Raw genomic sequence first — 17,134 nt, 5'->3', positions numbered from 1 at the left:
GCTGCTGCATGGAGGGCGCGATTTCCAAGCACAGCAACGAGCTGAAACTGAAATCCACCAGGGCCCCTCTAGCTATGGAAATCGTGCCCTCCAGCGCGATTTCCATAGCTAGAGGGGCCCTGGTGGATTTCAGTTTCAGCTCGTTGCTGTGCTTGGAGAGGCAGTAGCAGCAGCCATGCTGGGGCACTGCACACCAGATAATGTTCAATGGTTTGATGGAGCTTTGCACCCACAGGACCTGCTCTTCCAAGGTGTGGCACACCCTTAATGGCCACCAAAGGCAGTGGCAGCGGAGGGTGTTCAGCACCTCTCGCCATGGGTGACAGACACCTGCCCTGGTGCTGTGGCTCTCAGAGCAAAGGGCCAGTGGACATGCACGTGCGCTGAGTGATTCCCTCAGCTAGTCCCACCGTAGCCCCAGCAAGTGAGCGTGGTACCTGGGAGCCTCCGCCACGTGGGGTCTGACTCAGGGCTAGGCCTGGATTCTGGCCACCTCCCTCTCTAGGGGAGCAATCCTCTTCCCTCTCCCTGAGAAACCATGTGCTTCAAAGCATCCACTCGTGTTGCTCTAGCAACCATTCCCTGGGCAACAGAAGCTGGCTGGGCGGGGGCTGGGAACAACACAAGAGCCTCTGTTCCCGTCATGCAACTGATGGCGGAAAGTAGGACGTTCTGAATACAGGGATTGCCAGGTTGAGATCCACCAAGGATCTCGGGCCCATGCACACAACAGATATTTCACGGTAGAGCTGGTCCAAGCCATGAGACACCAAGTCTGGGCTAGACTGAGCCGCCCTGGCTCTGGTTCATCTTCCAAACCACCCCGAGTGGTCCAGGGCTCTAGTTCAAATCCGTCGCTGCTATTGATAGAAGCTGAGCTTCAGGAGACAATCGGTTAAGGAAGATCCAGGTGGGTGGGCTCAAAACCCCTAAGGCCCCCCAGAGGGAAAGAAGAGCTAAGGACCAGGAAATCAATTCGCTGCTAAGGCGTCTTCCGCCGCGCCCTCGCCGAAGAGCCAAGCCTTCGTGCTGTCACTGCAGGCCGTGAAAGGCCTTTGTTCTCGGGAGCTGCCCCTGCCTCTGCCGCTAATTGACCATGCGTTGGTCTGGAGCTTTGCATAGACAGGGCTGTCCAAGAGGAGATAACTAGGCCTCTTGCTTGGCTCCGGAGTAGGAATATTCAGGTGGCCAGCTCCTGGCCTGGTGCAAGCGGGCAAGGCTCCGGCGCTTCCGTTCGCCCCAGGCAAGAGCCACGTCGCAGCCTGTGAGTCACCGTCACAGAACCGTGCCGAGGGCTTGGTAACCGCAGGCTGCGTCCCTGGACCATCCGCTGTTTTCAGCCCTAAGGAACCATCGCCCGACGATGGGGGCGCATCCGGTTCTAAAAGAGACACAGTGTTAAGGAGCCACTTTCTTGTATGGTGCCGGAGAGCCAGGGCAGACGGGCCAGAGGAGGGTGGGACCAACTGGCTCTGGTCCGTGCTTGAATTAAAACTAAGGCGGGTTCTGATTGGCAAGTGGCTTGTTCACTTGAAACAGGAACGAGACGCCAGGGGGTCAGAAGCAGGAACGAGGTGGCTGCTAGAAGCAGGAAGGGGACTGGGCCGCTCCCCCCGCAGCAATTTGGCTTTGCTCAGCCTAGGTAACCAGTGAATGGGTAACGGGTTCCACCTGACACTTAACTGATCGCATCCCGTCCTCACCCCCCGTCCCGGCCTGTGGGGCGCCAGTGTTCACTTCTGCAAACCCGTCACCTGTCCTGGTCACATCCCAGGCTTCAGGCTCGGGGGAGCCTCCCGGGCTGGGGGTCCCACAGGCTGCTGGACTGTCTGCCCAGCCCATGAGGACTCGCGGCACAGGCCCTTCCGCCAGGGCCCCCCTGCATCAACTCAAACCAAAGCAGGCTTCTTGGCCCCAGAGGCTGTTCAGGCTACATGCCATCCCCCGCTCATCGCAGATTCCCTCCTCCCGTTGTAGCCTTCCAGACCTTGATAGGAAATGCCTGACCCCCTTCCCAGATGGGTCTGGAACTCATGCAAAGAGGGCTGGCCCCAGACTCTCCCCTCCCCGGACTTTAATTAGGCAGAGCCTCCTGTTACATCCCCACTGGTCACACCCATGTCTGCTTCTGGGGGGGGGGAGACGGCTTGGATCCTTCCCTAGGGCCCCTGTGACACCCCGTTCTCAAAGACCAACCCACCCTTCGAAGGTAGGCAGGGGGCAAAATATCCTGCCAGGGCAGGATTATGCTCCTCAGGCCACTGACTAGAGTTTAGCCCAGCCTCTTTTTGACACCCCCAGGGGATGGGGCTTCTACTGTTTCCCCCAAGAGATGGTTCCACAGTCCACCGCCAGCCGCTGAGACGTAGCTATCACAGTCCAGGCAGCAGGAGTCTCTGGGCATCTCACTCCCCTGCAATGGAAAGCAAAGCTGGTCCCAAACTCAGCAAGTCGGATCCTCTCTCGTCGCAGGGGACGGGTCTGCGTGAACTGACTGTGCTCACCACAGCGCACTTCCAGCCTGGTCATGTGCACCTTGGAAGCTGGCGGCCTTCTCTCCAACCCCCAGCTGCCCTGGGCTGGCGTCTCCTCACCCGCAAGTATAAGCAGCGAGGGGGGTGCTATGGCTGGAGTTGCCTTCACGGGTTCCTGGGGGAGGCAAGCCATGCTTTGCTGCAGTCAGTGACCTCAGGTCTACCCGGTGCCCACACAGGTGCACAGGAAGGGCCGTGCTTTGAGCAGTGACGCTGTAGCACGGGTGTGCACAACACCAGGAACATGTCCCTCTGTGACTGTTCATTTGCACGTGTGGTTCCCACTCCCACAGAAAGGACAACGTACTGGTAACGAAACCCTCCCCCCCACACACCCAAATACACAGATCCTGGTGCTGCTCAGCCCACCCCGCCAAGACACACGTGCTGGTGACGGCCAGCGGAGACCCACAGGCAAAAGGTGATACCCGGAAAGGCGGCACCTTCCTCCCTCCCTGCTGGAGCCTGGTGTTCTACTCTGACACACCCGACGGCGGCCACAGGCCAGACAACAACAGCACATCAGGGAAAATGTCCAGTCTTCCTCCGGTTCTTCTACAGTGTCTGTCCCCTGCTCAGCCAGGGGAGCTGACTGGAACAAATACTCTGTGGAAAGATTTCAGTATTGGCCCCTCTTTCGCCTTTTTTCTCCCCTCCTTTTCCGATTGTGAGTACAGCTGTAGACTCAGTGAGCTGGTTGGGTTCTAATAAAGCATACAGTATATATTGTAATGGACTCGCAGGGCACGGCGTGGTCTGTGGGGTGGGGGTTACACTGGCTGTACACCCCAGGCAGTACAATCTGTCAACACGACTGCCTCTTGTCTTCTCTTTCTTCCTCCATGCTTCAGGAAGGCCCCCTCCTTCCCCTGCCCCGCCTCATCTCCCGCCCGTGCTCTCAGCACCTGGCAGCATCACACCCTTTATATTTGTAGTGTTTTCCTCGCCCCCTTTAGCGGTCGTCCCCCCCGCTGTTTCCATGGCAGCGCTCACTGCTCCTGGCGCAGACACCCTGACACCCACCAGCGCACACACTCTCAGCCAGGGTAAAGCTCCGTGGGTGTGTCAGTCTGCAGGGAAGAGGGAGGTGCTTGTGATTTTGCACGAGGCCGGAGCAAGGGCTTCCGGAAAGTGACGTGGGGACCGGTGCCTTGCTTGCCAGTTTGTGGCGTAAAAAGGGAGCCGGGGCCCAGGGAAGTGGGCGGGGGGGGGGAACAAGGTGGCTACTAAAGGAGGAAAGGGGGGTTGGAGCTCTTAGAGCAGCTACAGATGAGAGAAGAAAGCAGACACTAGGAAGACAATGGCAGAGGCACCCTCTCCGCAGTGGAGCTGCTACCATGGCGATGCCTCTGCTGCAGAAAGCTAATCAGGCCCGGCCTGGCTTGCCCGTCTGGTCACGTGGCTGGTCCCCACGGGGGCGCGGCCGTTGCCAGCGTTACAGGGACGTTGCTAAGCGAGCACAGCCCAGCTGCGTGGATGTTGGGGGCGTCACCGGTTGCCAGGGCGCGTGGCTCCTCTGGGGCGCCGTAGGACTGGTCGCTTGGGGCATCTGCAGGCCAGAAAGGAGCCGCCTGAGTTGACCCGCTCAGCCCACCCAGGTCACATGGACACCACTGGCTGGTGTCTCTTACCAAAAGCTCCCCCCGCCCCGCCCCCCACATCAGTCTGGCTGAGGACCCAGTAAGAGCAGGCGAATCCACGCTGCCCTCGGGCGCTCGCTCCCTAGGTCACTCGCCCTCTGTTTGGGGAGACCCAACCTCCCTTGGCGAGTACGAGACACCTGGCAAATTGGCACGAATTCAAGCTTGCCACTCCCCTCCCTCACCCACCCACCCACACACACACACACACGCACGTGCCAAAAAAACGCCAGGGCCCAGCAGGGGACAGCGAGCCACAGGGGACTGGCTGGGGGAGGGTGGGGCAGGGATTGGTGCCGTTTGACTTCTGTTGGGGGGGAGGGCAGCAGGACTCAAGCCAGCTCCATGTGGCAGGACTGGGGCGACAATGCCACCGCCACACTGAGTCACCCCAGCAGGCCACTCTCCCTGTCCTGGTTGTGGCAGAGTGGGGGGAGGGGCGGCGCAATCAAAAATTATAATTCAAAGGGGGACTCAGCTCCAAAAGTTTGAAAACAGCTCAGGGTGCAGGTGGGCGTAGGTAGGGGCTGCAGGCAGGGGTTAGCTCAGGGGGTGGGGGGGGCAGCTAGGGGCTGTGTGCAAGCCAGGGGGTATTTTCTAATTCAGTTTTATTATTATCACTAGCCAATTAGCCTGTCATAAGAAGGGATTTTCAGGTCTTCTCTCCTGAGCGCGCTCGCTCCGTCTCTCTCTCTCTCGCTCCTTCTACTGCCTACCCCCCCCCCCGCTCTCCTCCACCTCCTGCCTCTCTCTCCCTCTCTTTCTTCTCTTCTCCTCCTGCTCCTCCCTCTGTCTCCCCTCCCCCCTTCCCCTTCCCCTTCCCTCTCCCTCCCGCCATGGTGCTTGGCTGAGTGCTGCCTGCTCAGCTGGGCTGCCATGAGGGAGGGGGGGCGGGGCGGTGCCGTACACGGCCGGGGGCGGGGCCGTGTACATCACTGCCCTCCCTTCCCCTCCCACCCCGGGGGAGCCCAAACGGCCCTTTGTGTAGCTGGCTCCCCCGGCGGAGGGGCGCAGCACTCAGCTGAGTGCCACAGCGGGAGGGGAAGGGGGGCGGTGATGTGCACGACCCCACCCCTGGCTGTGTACATCACCACTCCGCCCCGACCCCTTCCCCTCCCTCCGTGGCGGCTCAGCTGAGTGTTGTGTGCTCAGCTAGGCCGCTGCAGGGGAGGAGGGACGGGGCGCTGACGGACATGGCCAGGGGGCAGGGCTGTCTACGTCACCGCCCCCCCTTGCCCTCTCTTGCAGTGGCCTGGCTGAGGGGTGCACCCCTCAGCGACACAGCAGGAGGAGGAAGGGGGGGCAGTGATGTATGCGGCCCCGCCCCCTGGCCGCGTACGTCAGCGCCCCACCCCCCTTTCCGTCCCACCGGGGCGCAGCGCCAGCGCCACTCAGCTGGGCCGCAGCAGGTAAGCAAGTGGCTGTTTGGGGTCCGTGCTCCCCATGCATGGGGAGCGCGGACCCCAAATGGCCGCTTGCCACTTGGGGAGCGGCGCTCCCGCCAGGGCTGGGGTTGGCAGTTGTCCCGTTTTCTACCGAACAGTCCGGTATTTGCGCCCTCTGTCCAGTAGAAAAATTCAGAAAATACCGGACACGGGCAATGTCCGGTATTTTGTGAATTTCTGGCGGGGCGTCGGAGGGAAGCCGGGCGGGGGCGGGGGAGCGACTGGGAGCGTCATTGGCTTTGGGAGCCCTGTGGTCGCGCGCAAAAGCCGGGTGGGGCCGGGACTCCCAACCACGTGCCCCCCCCCCCACCTGGCTTTAGCACGGGACCAGAGGCTCCCAGCACCAGTCGCGGCCCATCTCCCAGCTGGGAGCCTCTGGTTGCGAGCAGACACAGGGCGGGGGGAGTGGCTCCCAGCCCCGCCCCCGCCAGGCTTCTGCAGACAAGTAAAGGGAGCTCCTGCCTGGGGGGCAGCTGGAAGGACTCCAGCTATGGCCAATGGCTGCACCCCCCTCACTAGATCTGCTTCCCGCCCCCCTTCCTCTGTCCCCCCCCTCCTCCCGTCCAGCCGCACAACCCTGATCCCTCCCCCAGCTCTGCTTCCCACCCCCTCTTCCTGCCGGCCAGCCCCACAGCCCCTGGACAGCCCCCCCACCCGCCATCCCAGCTTCCCGCCCCCCTTCCTCCGGGCCCCCCCATCCTCCCCTCCAGCCCCACAGCCCCCGATCCCCCCTCAGCTCTGCTTCCCGCCCCCCTTCCGGCCAGCCCCGACCCCCTTCTCCTCCCTCCATGGCGCACTCAGCTGGGCCCTGGCGGGGGAGCAAGTGGCAGCAAGTGGCCGTTTGGGGTCCGCTTGCCGCCACTTGCTCCCCCACCGGGGCCCAGCTGAGCGGCACAGCACGCCACGGAGGGAGGAGAATGGGGGCAGGGCACTGATGTACACGGCCAGGGGCCATGGCCACGTACGTCAGTGTTACAGTCGCACAGACACTGGGCTACTATATATATGATGAGTATCAGTACGTATCTGTGCACTGCCTGGCGGGTAGACAGGCTCACACTGGGGGAACATGCCTACCAGCCAGGCAGTGCAGGGGCTGGGGCAGGATGGAATCCCCGGGGCTGGACTCGCCCGTGTGCCCCGCCAGGACCATGCGCGGGACAGGCAGCATCCTGGGAGCTGCGTGCGCCCGGTCCAGTCCCGCTCCCACCTGCTGGTTCCCCCCCACACACCTCTCCCGGCCAGCCCCGCTCCCCCCAACTCCCTCCTGGCCAGCCCTGCTTCCCACCTGCCAGTTCCCCCCCCACACACACCTCTCCCGGACAGCCCCGCTCCCCCCAACTCCCTCATGGCCAGCCCTGCTTCCCACCGGCCAGTTCCCCACCCCCCCATCTCCCTCTCGGCCAGCCCTGCTTCCCGCCGGACGATATGAGATCAAGTGTGTCCGGTACTTGTTTGGTTAGGATCCTTGTGGCTAGTTCCCTACAAACATCTGCCCCATGTGCAGGGTCCAACGAGAAGCTGAGATGCTCACAGACTCTTGGGACTCCTTAGGAAAGGGACAGATAAGACAGAAAGTACCATATTGCCTCTATATAAAGTCATGGTATGCCCACAGCTTGCATACTGCAGGCAGATCTGGACACCCCAGATTAAAAAAAGACCTATTGGGTTTGGGAAAGGAACAGAAAAGGCACCGGAACCGATGTGGGGCAAGGCACAGCTTCCAAATGAGGAGCGTGTAGCAAGACTGGGCCTTTTCAGCTTGGAAAAGCGACGGCAGGAGGGTGGGGGCTGCGTTGGAGGGCTAGAAAGCCTGGCGTGGTGTGGAAAAGCAGAGTGAGGACATGTGTTAGCGAAGAAATAACCAACGCCCCAGGAAGCTGCCCCACCGAAATGTACAGGCAGCAGATTTCAAACACTGAAGGAAGGATTTTTTCACAGTCGGCATGTGGAGCTCTGTGCCAGGGGAGGGTGGAAAGGCCCAAACTCCGGCAGGGCGCCAAGAAGAAACAAGCAAGTTCAAGGAGGACAGGGCCACCGTGGCTACTAGCCAGGAGGGGCAGGAAGGGTGTTGCCAGGGCGCGTGGCTCCTCTGGGGCGCCGTAGGACTGGTCGCTTGGGGCATCTGCAGGCCAGAAAGGAGCTGCCTGAGCTGACCCGCTCGGCCCACCCAGGTCACATGGACACCACTGGCTGATGTCTCTTCCCAAAAGCTCCCCCCGCCCAACCCCCCCATCAGTCTGGCTGAGGAGCCAGTAAGAGCAGGCGAATCCACGCTGCCCTCGGGCGCTCGCTCCCTAGGTCACTCGCCCTCTGTTTGGGGAGACCCAACCTCCCTTGGCAAGTACGAGACACCTGGCAAATTGGCACGAATTCAAGCTAGGCCTTCCCCACACACACGTGCCAAAAAAACGCCAGGGCCCAGCGGGGGACAGCGGGCCACAGGGGCCTGGCTGGGGGGGGGGGGGCAGGGATTGGTGCCGTTTGACTTCTATTGGGGGGGAGGGCAGCAGGACTCAAGCCAGCTCCATGTGGCAGGACTGGGGCGACAATGCCACCGCCACACTGAGTCACACCAGCAGGCCACTCTCCCTGTCCTGGTTGTGGCAGAGTGTGGGGGGGGGGGCGCAATCAAAAATTATAATTCAAAGGGGGACTCAGCTCCAAAAGTTTGAAAACAGCTCAGGGTGCAGGTGGGCGTAGGTAGGGGCTGCAGGCAGGGGTTAGCTCAGGGGGCGGGGGGGGGGGGGCAGCTAGGGGCTGTGTGCAAGCCAGGGGGTATTTTCTAATTCAGTTTTATTATTATCATGAGAAGCTCACAGACTCTTGGGACTCCTTAGGAAAGGGACAGATAAGACAGAAAGTACCATATTGCCTCTATATAAAGTCATGGTATGCCCACAGCTTGCATACTGCAGGCAGATCTGGACACCCCAGATTAAAAAAAGACCTATTGGGTTTGGGAAAGGAACAGAAAAGGCACCGGAACCGATGTGGGGCAAGGCACAGCTTCCAAATGAGGAGCGCGTAGCAAGACTGGGCCTTTTCAGCTTGGAAAAGCGACGGCAGGAGGGTGGGGGCTGCGTTGGAGGGCTAGAAAGCCTGGCGTGGTGTGGAAAAGCAGAGTGAGGACATGTGTTAGCGAAGAAATAACCAACGCCCCAGGAAGCTGCCCCACCGAAATGTACAGGCAGCAGATTTCAAACACTGAAGGAAGGATTTTTTCACAGTCGGCATGTGGAGCTCTGTGCCAGGGGAGGGTGGAAAGGCCCAAACTCCGGCAGGGCGCCAAGAAGAAACAAGCAAGTTCAAGGAGGACAGGGCCACCGTGGCTACTAGCCAGGAGGGGCAGGGAGGGTGTCCCGGGCTCCTGCTGGCCAGCAGCTGGGAATGAGCAACAGGCTGGATCATTTGATGAGTGCCCCGTCTGGCCATGCCTTCTGAAGCACTTGGCATCGCCAATGAAGGCAGACGGGACACTGGGCTAGATGGGCCTTTGGTCTGACCAGGCCTAGCTGTCCCGATGTTCTTAGATAGACCCCAAATGTCTCTGCCCCTGTTGTAACCCACTAGACCCCGCTTCCCTTCCAGAGCCGAGACTGAGCCCGAGTCCTGACAATCTCTGCTACAGTGGCAGCAACGTGGTGAGGGGGCAGGAAGTTCTGCAGGAGCCAACTGGAAAGCCACTTCCCATATGTACCGGCTCCCACCTACCCCCCTCTATCAGAGGCAGCAGCGTGCGGGGGGAGGCAGCCAGCGTAAAAGCTGGATCTCCATGCTTACTAGCTTGTCCTGCCTCCCCTCCCTAGAGACAGTAACTGGGGGGGTGGGGAGAACGGGACAGGCAGCTCAGTGGGAGCGGTTGCTCGAGGGAAGCCGGGAAGCCGGCTTGAAAAAGGCAGCAGCATGGCAGGGAGGTGACTCCGCAGGAGCCGGCACTTGTGGGGATCTGGCTTTTAAACCGTTCCCCCCAAGCACCGACGGCTGCATCCCCCCCTTGCTGCTTCTGTATCAGAGGGGGATGCACGTAACCGTTACAATTAACCAAGGAGCCCAGGTTTATTGGTTATTCTCGCAAACAGCTACGTGCTAACACCCGTAGTCTTAGCAGCCCCTGGAAAGAGGTGATGGGGGGAGGGGCATACAGTATTGGTCTCCTCCTCCCCCAAGATTGGCTTGTACTGAGCATGCTCAGTAACACTGCTGAAGCTGCTGTTCTCAGTCTGTCCCCCAGTGCAGCATGCACAGGTCGCACCCCCCCCAATCTGAAATGGCCCCCTGCACCCGGCAGACCCACTGCTGGGGAACAAGGCACCAGCCTGGGAGTCGAGAGCCGTGAGTCCTAGACCCAGCGCAGCCACGGACCCGCTGAGTGACCTACGGCAAGTCACGCCTCTCCGTGCCTCAGTTTCCCTTCCCTGCCTCACACCCCTGAGACTCCAACAAAGCACAGGACAGCAGCTGACCTGGGCGGGAACTCGGCAGTCACATCTGCAGGCAGCAGAGTCCTTGCTGAGATTCTGGGCAGGGGACTACCAAGGTGCTGGGGAAATAGCAACGGATTGCTGCAGCCTGGCCCCCAGAGGCCCAGTGCCAGCTTTGTCTGCCATGTGCCAGCTGCCAGCCAGGCCAGGCCTCTCCACCCCTGGGTGACTTAATAGGGCATGGCAGCTGGCCGGGGTGGGGAGGGAGCCTGAGGAGCAGCAGGGCTAATGTGGTTTTCTGCCCACTCACTCTGCGGGGCTGCCAGCACATCCCTGCGGGCCATGCATCGCCTCTGCCACAAGCAGGCCTGAGCCCTCTGGGCACTATGAGGGCAGTGCCTGCACATGGCAACACCCTGCCCCCCTCCCACCACGGCGGGATGCCCCAGGTAAGTGCTGCACCGCTTTGCCCCCCCAAATCCTACCCCAAAGCCTACATCCCTCACCCCCAAACTCCTTCCCAAACCCTGCACCCTTCTCCCCCCAATTCTGTCCCAGTCTGCACCCCCTCAATGCCCCAAACTCCATCCCAGAGCCCGCACCCCTCACCGTCCCAAATCCCATCCCAAAGCCTGCATCCCTCACCCCCCAAACTCCACCCCAAATCCTGCACCCCTCACCCCAACTCCGTCCTGAAGCCTGCACCCCTCACCCCCTGCACCCTCTGCCCAAGCCCAGAGCCTGACGCAGCAAACAGACATCGCCTCAGCGTCTGCACCCCAGGCTCCCTCCCTCACCCAAACTACCACCCAGAGCCTGCCAGGCCGCTTCCCGCCCCTCCCCCCCAACCTCATTGGGCCTCAAACAAAAACTGCTCCTATAAAAGGCGGGGGCAGTGAGAGGGGAGTTTGGCGCCCTGCCCGGGACAGCGCCACACCCCACAGGAGGCCGGGCAGCAGCCTGCGGCTGGGGAGAAAGAACAGAAGACAATAAGAACGGCCGTACTGGGCCAGACCAAAGGTCCATCTAGCCCAGTGTCCTGCCTGCCGACAGCGGCCAGTGCCAGGTGCCCCAGAGAGGGTGGACCGAAGACAATGATCAAGCGATTTGTCTCCTGCCATCCCTCTCCAGCCTCTGACAAACAGAGGCCAAGGACATCATCTTATCCCCTGGCTAATAGCCTTTTATGGACCTAACCTCCATGAAATTATCTAGCTTCTCTTTATAGTCCTAGCCTTCACAGCCTCCTCTGGCAAGGAGTTCCACAGGTTGACTACACACTGTGTGAAGAAGAACTTTCTTTTATTAGTTTTAAACCTGCTACCCATTAATTTCATTTGGTGTCCTCTAGTTCTTCTATTTAGGGAACTAATAAATAACTTTTCTTTATCGGCCCTCTCCACACCACTCATGATTTTATAGACCTCTACCATATCCCCCCCTCAGTCTCCTCTTTTCTAAACTGAAAAGTCCCAGTCGCTTTAACCTCTCCTCATATGGGACCCGTTCCAAACCCCTCATCATTTTTGTTGCCCTTTTCTGAACCCTTTCCAAGGCCAAAATATCTTTTTTGAGGTGAGGAGACCACATCTGTACACAGTATTCAAGATGTGGGCGAACCATAGTTTTATACAGGGGCAGTAATATATTCTGGGTCTTATTTTCTATCCCTTTCTTAATAATTCCTAGCATCCTATTTGCCTTTTTGACCGCCGCTGCACTCTGTGTGGAAGTTTTCAGAGAACTGTCCACGATAACTCCAAGATCTCTTTCCTGATTTGTCATAGCCAAATTAGCCCCCATCATACTGTATGTATAGTTGGGGTTATTTTTCCCGATGTGCATTACTTTACACTTATCCACATGAAATTTCATTTGCCATTTTGTTGCCCAATCACTCAATTTGGTGAGATCTTCTTGGAGTCCCTCACAGTCTGCTTCTGTCTTGACTATCCTAAACAGTTTGGTATCATCTGCAAACTTTACCACCTCACTGCTTACCCCTTTCTCCAGATCATTTATGAATAAGTTGAACAGGATTGGTCCCAGGACTGACCCTTGGGGGACACCGCTAGTTACCCCTCTCCATTCTGAAAATTTACCATTTATTCCTACCCTTTGTTTCCTGTCTTTTAACCAGTTCTCGATCCAAGAAAGGACCTTCCTCCTTATCCCATGGCCATGGAATTTACACAAGAGCCTTTGGTGAGGGACCTTGTCAAAGGCTTTCTGAAAATCTAAGTCAGTGGTCCCTAATGCGGTGCCCGCGGGCACCATGGCGCCCGCCGGGGCATTCGTGTGTGCCCGCCGACAACCTGGGCCGGCCCCACCCCCAGCGCATGGGAGGTGCCGGCCCCAGGCGCGCGATACGCACCGGCGCCGGGTGCGCGGTGCTCGGGTGGCCCCAGCCCCAGCCCCGGGACACATGCGGGCGCTTGGGCGCGCGGTGCTCGAGTGGTGCCGGTGCCGGCCCCAGGCGCATGGCTCGGGCGGCAGCACCGGCCCTGGGCCCATGGCACAAGGCGCTCGGGCGGCCCCAGCCCCAGCCCCGGGACACATGCGGGCGCTCGGTGCTCGAGCGGCGCCGGTGCCGGCCAGAGGCGCGTGGCTCGGGCGGCAGCACCAGCCCCGGGCCCATGGCACAAGGCGCTCGGGCGGCCCCAGCCCCGGCCCTAGGGCACACACCGGCGCTGGGTGCAAGGGCATCCCAGTCCCCTGGCGTGCCCCTGGATGCGTGGCTCTGCCCACGGGCGCCCGGCGCGTGAGTGGCCCCCACCTCCCGGGCACCCGGGAGCCTCTAAAGGTTGGGGACCACTGATCTAAGTATACTATAAGTATACTATGTCCCTGTCCGCATGTTTGTTAACCCCTTCAAAGAACTCGTAGGGTATGTCTACACTACCCCGCTAGTTCGAACTAGCGGGGTAATGTATGCATACCGCACTTGCTAATGAAGCCCGGGATTTGAATTTCCCGGGCTTCATTAGCATAAGCGGGGAGCCGCCATTTTTAAATCCCCGCTGCTTCGAACCCCGTGTAGCGCGGCTACACGGGGCTCGAACTAGGTAGTTCGGACTAGGGTCCTATTCCGAACTACCGTTACTCCTCGTGAAACGAGGTGTACCGGTAGTTCGGAATAGGCACCCTAGTCCGAACTACCTAGTTCGAGCCCCGTGTAGCCGCGCTACACGGGGTTCGAAGCAGCGGGGATTTAAAAATGGCGGCTCCCCGCTTATGCTAATGAAGCCCGGGAAATTCAAATCCCGGGCTTCATTAGCAAGTGCGGTATGCATACATTACCCTCCTAGTTCGAACTAGGAGGGTAGTGTAGACATACCCTAATAGATTAGTAAGACATGATTTCCCTTTACAGAAATCATGTTGACTTTTATCCAACAAATTATGTTCTTCTACATGCTTCACAATTTTATTCTTTACTATTGTTTTGACTAATTAGCCCGGTACTGAAGTTAGACTTACTGGTCTGTAATTGCCAGGATCGCCTCTAGAGCCCTTTTTAAATATTGGTGTCACGTTGGCTACCTTCCAATCATTAGGTATGGAAGCAGATTTAAGGGATAGGTTACAAACCACAGATAATAGCTCAGCAATTTCCCATTTGAGTTCTTTTAGAACCCTTGGATGAATGCCATCCGGTCCCGGAGATTTGTTAACATTAAGTTTTTCTATTTGTTCCAAAACCTCCTCTAATGACACTTCAATCCGGGACAGTTCCTTAGATTCATCACCCACAAAGGACGATGCAGGTTTGGGAATCTCTCCAACGTCCTCAGCCGTGAAGACTGAAGCAAAGAAATCATTTAGTTTCTCTGCAATGGTTTTATCGTCCTTGATTGCTCTTTTTATAGCTCGATCGTCTAGGGGACCCACAGGTTTTTTAGCAGGCTTCCTGCTTCTAATGTACTTAGAGAACATTTTGTTATTTCTTTTTGAGTTTTTGGCTAGCTGTTCCTCAAAGTCTTTTTTCGCTTTTCTTATTACATTTTTACACTTGATTTGACAGTGTTTATGTTCCTTTCTATTTATCTCACTAGGATTGGACTTCCACTTCTTAAAAGATACCTTTTTGTCCCTCACTGCTTCTTTTACATGGTGGTTAAGCCACGGTGACTCTTTTTTAGGTCTCTTGCTATGTTTTTTAATTTGGGGTATACATTTAAGTTGGGCCTCTATTATGGTGTCTTTAAAAAGTTTCCATGCAGCTTTCAGGGATTTGGCTCTAGTCACTGTGCCTTTTAATTTCTGTTTAACTAACCTCCTCATTTTTGCGTAATTCCCCTTTTTGAAATTAAATGCCAGGGTGCTGGACTGCTGAGGTGTTCTTCCCACTATAGGAATGTTAAATGTTATTATATTATGGTCACTATTCCCAAGAGGTCCTGTAACGGTTATTTCCTGGACCTGATCCTGCACTCCACTCAGGACTAAATCGAGAATTGCCTCTCCCCTTGTGGATTCCTGCACCAGCTGCTCCAAGAAGCAGTCATTTAAGCCATTGAGAAATTTTCTCTCTGCTTCTCTTCCTGAGGTGACATGTATCCCAGTCAATAGGGGGGTAATTAAAATCCCCCATTATTATAGAGTTCTTTATTTTGGTAGCCTCTCTAATCTCCCTCAGCATTTCAATGTCAGTATCCCTGTCCTGGTCAGGTGGTCGGTAATATAGCCCTACTGCTAATTTTTTATTATTGGAGCATGGAATGACTATCCAGAGCGATTCTATTGAACATGTTGATTCACTTAATATTTTTATTTCATTTGATTCTACATTATCTTTCACATACAGTGCCACTCTGCCACCCACCCGGCCCGCTCTATCCTTTCTATATATTTTATATCCCACTATGATTGTGTCCCACAGATTTTCCTCATTCCAGCAGGTTTCAGTGATGCCTATTATGTCAATCTCCTCCTTTAATACGAGGTACTCTAGTTCCCCCATCTTATTAGTCAGACTCTTAGCATTTGTGTAGAAGCACTTTAAAAATTTGCCACTGCTTATTTGTCTGCCCTTCCCTGTTGCATTGGATTCCTTTGTATGCGGTTGTTTGTCTGCTCTGGCCCATGGTTTGCCCTCTCCCATCCTCTCTTTCTGACTACAGCTTAGACAATCTCTATCAATGGATTCTCCTCTAAGAGGAGTCTCCCTCCGATTGACGTGCATCTCCGCACCAATCGGCTTTCCCCCATCTCTTAGTTTAAAAACTGCTCTACGGCCTTTTTAATGTTTAGTGCCAGCAGTCTGGTTCCACCCTGGTTTAGGTGGAGCCCATCCTTCCTGTATAGGCTCCCCCTCTCCCAAAAGTGTTCCCAGTTCTTAATAAATCCAAACCCCTCTTCCCTACACCATCGTCTCATCCATGCATTGAGACTCTGAAGCTCTGCCTGCCTACCTGGCCCTGCGTGTGGAACTGGAAGCATTTCCAAGAATGCCACCATAGAGGTCCTGCATTTCAGTCTCTTTCCTAGCAGCCTAAATTTGGCCTCCAGGACGTCTCTGCTACCCTTCCCTACGTCATTGGTACCAACATGTACCACGACCACCGGCTCCTCCCCAGCACTACACATAAGTCTATCTAGATGCCTCGAGAGATCCGCAACCAACGCACCAGGCAGGCAAGTGACCATACGGTTCTCCCGGTCATCACAAACCAAACTATCTATGTTTCTAACGATTGAATCACCCACTACTAACACCTGCTTCTTCCTAACTGGCACTCCCTCCCCCTCAGAGGTATCCTCAGTGCAACATGCTCTGGGAGGAGGGTCCAAACTACAGAATGGTTTCCCTCTGCCGCCATTGAATGCTCTGTTCCCTTGAGACTCATCCTCCTTAAGAGCACTGGGGCTCTCAGACTGGAGGTGGGACAGTACTACAGTGTCCCAGAAAGTCTCATCAACATAGCTCTCTAGCTCCCTTAGCTCCTCCAGTTCAGCCACCCTGGCCTCCAAAGCCCAAACTCGGTCTCTGAGGGTCAGGAGCTCTTTACAACAGGTGCACACATACACCACCCGCCCACAGGGCAGGTAATCATACATGTTACACTCGACGCAATAAACAGGATAGCCCCCACTCTGCTGCTGGGCTTCTGTCTCCATTTTTCTAATGAATAAGTTTAAGTATAAACTGGGATTCTTTTTAAACCTCTGGAATATAGATTATTCTAAGAGTTATGTTTTAAAGAAGGTCAGAAGTCACTAGTGCCCTCTCACCTCCCTCTCCAAACTCCCTGTTAGCTATTCCTGGTCGCAAGCTTGCTGGTTGCTGAGTCACAGGCTTATATACCTCTGGTAGCCCCGCCCCCTGACTGAGGCTCAGCCAATTAACAGAGGCTTCTAGATTTCAAACCTTTTAGAAGCTCCTTCAAACAAACCAACCAACCAACCAACCAGACAAACACAAGCTCAGCACACAGCAAACACCCCCCCCCCCCGACACACACACACACACACACACTCCAGACAGCCACTTACCACAAGGGTCCCGTTTTTACTCTTTTACCTGGAGAACTTCCTCTCCAAACTCCCTGTTAGCTGTTCCTGTTTGCAAGCCCTGCCCCAAGGGGCGACGCCCTTCGTGCCGACAACTGGGGTTGCCCTTGTGTGGGGCGGGGGGCTGGCAGCAAGGCCAGCTGCCCAGTGCCCCTCCCATTTGCTCCCCCTCCCTGCAAAGGGGCCCGCCTCAGGGCTTGTTCCTCAACCCCCCCCCCCTTCTCCCCCAACATGCTGGGCTCCAGCGCTGCCCACGCCGCCTGGGGCTGTAGCTGCAGCCAGCTGGCAGGGGAAGCTGGGCTGCCAGTTTGACGGCCCTCTGGCAGCAGCTGGGAGCGCCTGTGTGGTGGGTATCGGGAGGGGGGGCTGGATGGATCCCAGAGACTCTCCTGGCCTACCCCCTGCCCAGCCGCCTAATCAGGCCCTATTCTTGCTGCAGCCACAGGAGCAGGGCCGCAGATGGGGCCTGTCAATCTCTCCGCCACGGGCGGCTCCTGTTCCCGCTGGGAGGTAGCCAGGAGAGGCCAGGCCGTGCCCTCGCTGTAACCTTGCCTGCTGGGGCCGCTCCAGCTCCC

The sequence above is a fragment of the Pelodiscus sinensis genome, chromosome 21, assembly GCF_052426305.1.
Source record: "Pelodiscus sinensis isolate ZL-2025 chromosome 21, ASM5242630v1, whole genome shotgun sequence".
NCBI lineage: Eukaryota > Metazoa > Chordata > Testudines > Trionychidae > Pelodiscus > Pelodiscus sinensis.
This window is presented reverse-complemented; position numbering follows the sequence as displayed.